At 45.3% G+C, this 8,843-nt stretch overlaps 1 pseudogene; it reads right to left on the bottom strand.

Annotated features, from left to right (window-relative positions):
- Positions 1–1,121: 1,121 nt before the first annotated feature.
- LOC149072501 (small subunit ribosomal RNA) lies at positions 1,122–2,211 on the bottom strand (annotated as a pseudogene).
- Between the last annotated feature and the right edge of the window lie 6,632 nt (positions 2,212–8,843).

The following is an 8,843-nucleotide window of genomic DNA, read 5'->3' as shown; positions in this document are numbered from 1 at the left end:
GGTGGCAGAGGAGCTGAAGCGAGTGATTGGCAACCGAGATCCCACGGGTCCATCTGCGGATGGATTGGTGGGGACGGAGTGCGGTGGTGGCATGGACGGGCGCGAGCTGCCGGAGGGGGACGGACGTTTGGTTTCGTTCTGTTGCTCCTTTGGGCGATGAGTGGCGGACGGGGGTGTTCTTTCGTGGTCTAGTGGAGCCGAGGGCCGTCGGAATGTTTTTGCTAGGTCGGAGATCTGGCGGGCGGTCCACCTGCGCTCCTTCTTGACCATCGGAGGTTTCCGGAGCTTCCCGGAGTGTGGCTGCTCGGGATGGAGTGGGGTCCCGGCGGCTTGCGAGTCGGGGGATGTTCGCCGGGCCCGGATGTCAGGAGAGTTCTTCCAGCATGGCCCAGCCGCAAGGTAATCCGCTTATATCCCGCAAGGGACAGAGCGGGGACCATGTTTGGTGTTATGGCCGACGCAGAACTTGCACGGACCGATGGCATCCGACTATAATTAAAACAAAGCATCGCGACCGCCGGTCAGTAGTGGTCCTCGTTCTTAATGGAGACGTAAGCTTTGCTTCGGTTGTGCACATATATCTGGGATTTTTTTGTAAGAAATTTGAACTCAATGGTGGCCGTCTTGATATTTCAGGAACGAATTTTCGAAAATCTCGAAGGTTTCCGTGGTCCTCGTTGTTGATATAGAGCCGTACTTGGTTCATTGGGGTCCCAATTGCGCTGTAGTAGCGCTTCATACCACCTTCGTATATCTTCGCCGTCTGCTAGCGATTTATTGCTTTAAGGCTTTCACCTTTTTTGCAGATTCATTGTAATAATTTTACTCCCCTTCTATGGGAGTTAGCACCCATTGTGGGCTTCTCAACACAGTTCCGTCCAGAGATCTGCTCCAAGGATCCGTAAAGCACCGCTCGGAAGCTTTAGCAAAACCCACACGACGGACATTAAGGGGACGCCCTCGACTGCAAGCCCTCGAATCTGCCTCTGCTGTCAATCCTTCCGGTGCCCGGGCCGGGTGAGTTTTCTTGTGTTGAGTAAAATTAAGCCGCAGGCTCCACTCCTAAAGATGATGCCCTTTCGTCAATTCCTTTGTTTCAGCTTTGCAACCATACTTCCCCCCGGAACCAAAACACTCTGGTTTCTCGGAAGTTGCCCGCCGAGTCATTTCAGGAACTCGGGCGGATCGCCGGTCGCATCGTTTATGGTCAGAACTAGGGCGGTATCTGATCGCCTTCGAACCTCTGACTTTCGTTCTTGATTAATGAAAACGTTCTTGGCAAATGCTTTCGCAGTAGTTCGTCTCACGGCGGTCCAAGAATTCACCTCTAGCGCCGCGATACGAATGCCCCGTCCGTCCCCCTTAATTATTACCGTCATTTCCGGAGACCAGCAGAATAGAACCGAGGTCCTGTTCCATTATTCCATGCACTATTATCCGTTCTTCGCCTGCCCTGAGTAAACTCGCCGGTCACCCGCGACAGCCAGCGAAGGCCATCGCGGGGACGCGGCCTGTGACGTCCGGTCGGCCGCGGTTTACCGCCGTCTAGCGGACCGCGACCCCGGGAACGAGATCCAACTACGAGCTTTTTAACCGCAACAACTTTAATATACGCTATTGGAGCTGGAATTGCAGCGGCTGCTGGCACCAGACTTGCCCTCCAATGGATCCTCGCCGGAGGATTTAAGAACCTCTCATTCCGATTACGGGGTCGCGAGAGAGTCCCGTATCGTTATTTTTCGTCACTACCTCCCCGTGCCGGGAGTGGGTAATTTGCGCGCATGTTGCCTTCCTTGGATGTGGTAGCCGTTCCTCAGGCTCCCTCTCCGGAATCGAACCCTGATTCCCCGTCACCCGTTACGACCATGGTAGGCGCGTTACCTACCACCGACAGTACATAAGGCAGACACTTGAAAGATACGTCGCCGGAACGTGCCCGTGCGATCGGCCCAAAGTTATCCAGAGTCGTCACCGAATGCCGTCGCCCCAGAGGATGACGGATTGATCTTGGTCTAATAAAAGCGCTCGGCCCCCTCGCGCATGTTGCATGTATTAGCTCTAGAATTATCACAATTATCTAAGTAACGTGGTACGATCTAAGGAACCATAATTGATTTAACGAGCCATTCGCGGTCTCACTTTGTTAAAGCCTGTACTTAGACATGCATGGCTTAGTCTTTGAAACAAGCATATGACTACTTTGACATTCAGAGCACTGGGCAGAAATCAATCACATCGCGTCAACACCGCTCACCGGCAGTCGCGATGCTTTGTTTTAATTAGACGGTCGGATTCCCTCGGTCCGTGCCAGTTCTGTGACGGTCGTAGGCCGCCCGCCGAAGCCTCACGGGGCTCCCTCTGCGGAGACTACTCTCCCGGCGCAGCTGCGGCATTCCACGGGATGGCACCGACGCTGGATCCAAGCTCGACTCGCATCCGCTGGAGCGGACGGTCTTGCCCAGTACCGGTGCAGCGCCGAACCCACTTTGGACCGTAAGTTACGGATCCGTCTTGCCGACTTCCCTTACCTACATTGTCCCGTCGACTAGAGGCTGTTCACCTCGGAGACCTGCTGCGAATATGGGTACGGCCGGGCACGAAAATCACACCTCTCCCTCGCTTTTTAAAGGGCCGACGGCGACACCGCAAACGCCGCGGTGCTTTACGGATCCTTAGCGCATATCTGTCGACGGGCCGCTTCCATGCCGCTTCCACTCTCACGGAGTTCCCGCCGACGTCAACGAGTTGGGTTGCGTTACCGCACCGGGGGCACGGAGGCCCCAATCTTCGTGTCCCGGTAGGGGAATATTAACCCCTTTCCCTTTCGATCGCAGCGGGACAGACCGGCTGCTACAATGCCCCGCTTCGGAACATCTTTTGCCGATTCCCAAGGACCGACTGACCCAGGTTGAACTGCTGATCACATGGAACCCTACTCCACCTCAGTCCTCGAGGGTCTCACTCGAGTGAGCATATCAACCAGGTATCAGTTCTAGGAAAATCCGATCCGAGGTCGAGACCTCCCCCGAGCGGCGCGCGATGGCCGCGTCGTGTTTCGCACATCTCCCTCCTGCCTTCTTATTCCGACTCCATCAACCGAGAGTCGTCCGCCGTGCCGTGCTTCGGTTGTGTTTAAATATATGGGAGTTTTATGTAAGAAATTTGAACTAATAATTATTTCTTTTGTCGGTTCTCTGTTCGAATGGTGGCCGTCTTGAGATTCCAGGAACCAATTTTCGAAAATCTCGGAGGTTTCCGTGGTCCTCGATGTTAAAATAGACTTGCGTCGTGCTTCGGTTGTGTTTAAATCGATGGGACTTTTATGGAAGAAATTTGAACTAATAATTATTTCTTTTGTCGGTTCTCTGTTCGAATGGTGGCCGTCTTGAGACTTCAGGAACCAATTTTCGAAAATCTCGGAGGTTTCCGTGGTCCTCGATGTTAAAATAGACTTGCGTCGTGCTTCGGTTGTGTTTAAATCGATGGGACTTTTATGTAAGAAATTTGAACTAATAATTATTTCTTTTGTCGGTTCTCTGTTCGAATGGTGGCCGTCTTGAGACTTCAGGAACCAATTTTCGAAAATCTCGGAGGTTTCCGTGGTCCTCGATGTTAAAATAGACTTGCGTCGTGCTTCGGTTGTGTTTAAATAGATGGGACTTTTATGTCAGAAATTTGAACTAATAATTATTTCTTTTGTCGGTTCTCTGTTCGAATGGTGGCCGTCTTGAGACTTCAGGAACCAATTTTCGAAAAGCTCGGTGGTTTCCGTGGTCCTCGATGTTAAAATAGACTTGCGTCGTGCTTCGGTTGTGTTTAAATCGATGGGACTTTTATGGAAGAAATTTGAACTAATAATTATTTCTTTTGTCGGTTCTCTGTTCGAATGGTGGCCGTCTTGAGACTTCAGGAACCAATTTTCGAAAATCTCGGAGGTTTCCGTGGTCCTCGATGTTAAAATAGACTTGCGTCGTGCTTCGGTTGTGTTTAAATAGATGGGACTTTTATGTCAGAAATTTGAACTAATAATTATTTCTTTTGTCGGTTCTCTGTTCGAATGGTGGCCGTCTTGAGACTTCAGGAACCAATTTTCGAAATTCTCGGAGGTTTCCGTGGTCCTCGATGTTAAAATAGACTTGCGTCGTGCTTCGGTTGTGTTTAAATCGATGGGACTTTTATGGAAGAAATTTGAACTAATAATTATTTCTTTTGTCGGTTCTCTGTTCGAATGGTGGCCGTCTTGAGACTTCAGGAACCAATTTTCGAAAATCTCGGAGGTTTCCGTGGTCCTCGATGTTAAAATAGACTTGCGTCGTGCTTCGGTTGTGTTTAAATCGATGGGACTTTTATGGAAGAAATTTGAACTAATAATTATTTCTTTTGTCGGTTCTCTGTTCGAATGGTGGCCGTCTTGAGACTTCAGGAACCAATTTTCGAAAAGCTCGGTGGTTTCCGTGGTCCTCGATGTTAAAATAGACTTGCGTCGTGCTTCGGTTGTGTTTAAATCGATGGGACTTTTATGGAAGAAATTTGAACTAATAATTATTTCTTTTGTCGGTTCTCTGTTCGAATGGTGGCCGTCTTGAGACTTCAGGAACCAATTTTCGAAAATCTCGGAGGTTTCCGTGGTCCTCGATGTTAAAATAGACTTGCGTCGTGCTTCGGTTGTGTTTAAATAGATGGGACTTTTATGTCAGAAATTTGAACTAATAATTATTTCTTTTGTCGGTTCTCTGTTCGAATGGTGGCCGTCTTGAGACTTCAGGAACCAATTTTCGAAATTCTCGGAGGTTTCCGTGGTCCTCGATGTTAAAATAGACTTGCGTCGTGCTTCGGTTGTGTTTAAATCGATGGGACTTTTATGGAAGAAATTTGAACTAATAATTATTTCTTTTGTCGGTTCTCTGTTCGAATGGTGGCCGTCTTGAGACTTCAGGAACCAATTTTCGAAAATCTCGGAGGTTTCCGTGGTCCTCGATGTTAAAATAGACTTGCGTCGTGCTTCGGTTGTGTTTAAATAGATGGGACTTTTATGTCAGAAATTTGAACTAATAATTATTTCTTTTGTCGGTTCTCTGTTCGAATGGTGGCCGTCTTGAGACTTCAGGAACCAATTTTCGAAAATCTCGGAGGTTTCCGTGGTCCTCGATGTTAAAATAGACTTGCGTCGTGCTTCGGTTGTGTTTAAATCGATGGGACTTTTATGGAAGAAATTTGAACTAATAATTATTTCTTTTGTCGGTTCTCTGTTCGAATGGTGGCCGTCTTGAGACTTCAGGAACCAATTTTCGAAAATCTCGGAGGTTTCCGTGGTCCTCGATGTTAAAATAGACTTGCGTCGTGCTTCGGTTGTGTTTAAATAGATGGGACTTTTATGTCAGAAATTTGAACTAATAATTATTTCTTCTGCCTGTTCTCTGTTCGAATGGTGGCCGTCTTGAGACTTCAGGAACCAATTTTCGAAAATCTCGGAGGTTTCCGTGGTCCTCGATGTTAAAATAGACTTGCGTCGTGCTTCGGTTGTGTTTAAATAGATGGGACTTTTATGTAAGAAATTTGAACTAATAATTATTTCTTTTGTCGGTTCTCTGTTCGAATGGTGGCCGTCTTGAGACTTCAGGAACCAATTTTCGAAAATCTCGGAGGTTTCCGTGGTCCTCGATGTTAAAATAGACTTGCGTCGTGCTTCGGTTGTGTTTAAATAGATGGGACTTTTATGGAAGAAATTTGAACTAATAATTATTTCTTTTGTCGGTTCTCTGTTCGAATGGTGGCCGTCTTGAGACTTCAGGAACCAATTTTCGAAAATCTCGGAGGTTTCCGTGGTCCTCGATGTTAAAATAGACTTGCGTCGTGCTTCGGTTGTGTTTAAATAGATGGGACTTTTATGTAAGAAATTTGAACTAATAATTATTTCTTTTGTCGGTTCTCTGTTCGAATGGTGGCCGTCTTGAGACTTCAGGAACCAATTTTCGAAATTCTCGGAGGTTTCCGTGGTCCTCGATGTTAAAATAGACTTGCGTCGTGCTTCGGTTGTGTTTAAATAGATGGGACTTTTATGTAAGAAATTTGAACTAATAATTATTTCTTTTGTCGGTTCTCTGTTCGAATGGTGGCCGTCTTGAGACTTCAGGAACCAATTTTCGAAAATCTCGGAGGTTTCCGTGGTCCTCGATGTTAAAATAGACTTGCGTCGTGCTTCGGTTGTGTTTAAATAGATGGGACTTTTATGTAAGAAATTTGAACTAATAATTATTTCTTTTGTCGGTTCTCTGTTCGAATGGTGGCCGTCTTGAGACTTCAGGAACCAATTTTCGAAAATCTCGGAGGTTTCCGTGGTCCTCGATGTTAAAATAGACTTGCGTCGTGCTTCGGTTGTGTTTAAATAGATGGGACTTTTATGTAAGAAATTTGAACTAATAATTATTTCTTTTGTCGGTTCTCTGTTCGAATGGTGGCCGTCTTGAGACTTCAGGAACCAATTTTCGAAATTCTCGGAGGTTTCCGTGGTCCTCGATGTTAAAATAGACTTGCGTCGTGCTTCGGTTGTGTTTAAATAGATGGGACTTTTATGTCAGAAATTTGAACTAATAATTATTTCTTCTGCCTGTTCTCTGTTCGAATGGTGGCCGTCTTGAGACTTCAGGAACCAATTTTCGAAAATCTCGGAGGTTTCCGTGGTCCTCGATGTTAAAATAGACTTGCGTCGTGCTTCGGTTGTGTTTAAATAGATGGGACTTTTATGTAAGAAATTTGAACTAATAATTATTTCTTTTGTCGGTTCTCTGTTCGAATGGTGGCCGTCTTGAGACTTCAGGAACCAATTTTCGAAAATCTCGGAGGTTTCCGTGGTCCTCGATGTTAAAATAGACTTGCGTCGTGCTTCGGTTGTGTTTAAATAGATGGGACTTTTATGTCAGAAATTTGAACTAATAATTATTTCTTTTGTCGGTTCTCTGTTCGAATGGTGGCCGTCTTGAGACTTCAGGAACCAATTTTCGAAAATCTCGGAGGTTTCCGTGGTCCTCGATGTTAAAATAGACTTGCGTCGTGCTTCGGTTGTGTTTAAATAGATGGGACTTTTATGTCAGAAATTTGAACTAATAATTATTTCTTCTGCCTGTTCTCTGTTCGAATGGTGGCCGTCTTGAGACTTCAGGAACCAATTTTCGAAATTCTCGGAGGTTTCCGTGGTCCTCGATGTTAAAATAGACTTGCGTCGTGCTTCGGTTGTGTTTAAATAGATGGGACTTTTATGTCAGAAATTTGAACTAATAATTATTTCTTTTGTCGGTTCTCTGTTCGAATGGTGGCCGTCTTGAGACTTCAGGAACCAATTTTCGAAAATCTCGGAGGTTTCCGTGGTCCTCGATGTTAAAATAGACTTGCGTCGTGCTTCGGTTGTGTTTAAATCGATGGGACTTTTATGGAAGAAATTTGAACTAATAATTATTTCTTTTGTCGGTTCTCTGTTCGAATGGTGGCCGTCTTGAGACTTCAGGAACCAATTTTCGAAAATCTCGGAGGTTTCCGTGGTCCTCGATGTTAAAATAGACTTGCGTCGTGCTTCGGTTGTGTTTAAATAGATGGGACTTTTATGTAAGAAATTTGAACTAATAATTATTTCTTTTGTCGGTTCTCTGTTCGAATGGTGGCCGTCTTGAGACTTCAGGAACCAATTTTCGAAAATCTCGGAGGTTTCCGTGGTCCTCGATGTTAAAATAGACTTGCGTCGTGCTTCGGTTGTGTTTAAATAGATGGGACTTTTATGTCAGAAATTTGAACTAATAATTATTTCTTCTGCCTGTTCTCTGTTCGAATGGTGGCCGTCTTGAGACTTCAGGAACCAATTTTCGAAATTCTCGGAGGTTTCCGTGGTCCTCGATGTTAAAATAGACTTGCGTCGTGCTTCGGTTGTGTTTAAATCGATGGGACTTTTATGGAAGAAATTTGAACTAATAATTATTTCTTTTGTCGGTTCTCTGTTCGAATGGTGGCCGTCTTGAGACTTCAGGAACCAATTTTCGAAAATCTCGGAGGTTTCCGTGGTCCTCGATGTTAAAATAGACTTGCGTCGTGCTTCGGTTGTGTTTAAATCGATGGGACTTTTATGGAAGAAATTTGAACTAATAATTATTTCTTTTGTCGGTTCTCTGTTCGAATGGTGGCCGTCTTGAGACTTCAGGAACCAATTTTCGAAAATCTCGGAGGTTTCCGTGGTCCTCGATGTTAAAATAGACTTGCGTCGTGCTTCGGTTGTGTTTAAATAGATGGGACTTTTATGGAAGAAATTTGAACTAATAATTATTTCTTTTGTCGGTTCTCTGTTCGAATGGTGGCCGTCTTGAGACTTCAGGAACCAATTTTCGAAAATCTCGGAGGTTTCCGTGGTCCTCGATGTTAAAATAGACTTGCGTCGTGCTTCGGTTGTGTTTAAATAGATGGGACTTTTGTCAGAAATTTGAACTAATAATTATTTCTTTTGTCGGTTCTCTGTTCGAATGGTGGCCGTCTTGAGACTTCAGGAACCAATTTTCGAAAATCTCGGAGGTTTCCGTGGTCCTCGATGTTAAGATAGACTTGCGTCGTGCTTCGGTTGTGTTTAAATAGATGGGACTTTTATGGAAGAAATTTGAACTAATAATTATTTCTTTTGTCGGTTCTCTGTTCGAATGGCGGCCGTCTTGAGATTTCAGGAACCAATTTTCGAAAATCTCGGAGGTTTCCGTGGTCCTCGATGTTAAAATAGACTTGCGTCGTGCTTCGGTTGTGTTTAAATAGATGGGACTTTTATGTAAGAAATTTGAACTAATAATTATTTCTTTTGTCGGTTCTCTGTTTGA

Source organism: Pholcus phalangioides, unplaced genomic scaffold (assembly GCF_987345545.1).
Source record: "Pholcus phalangioides strain wild (caught in Gottingen) unplaced genomic scaffold, Ppha-v1.0 ptg000017l_1, whole genome shotgun sequence".
Classification (NCBI taxonomy): Eukaryota; Metazoa; Arthropoda; class Arachnida; order Araneae; family Pholcidae; genus Pholcus; species Pholcus phalangioides.
This window is presented reverse-complemented; position numbering and strand designations above follow the sequence as displayed.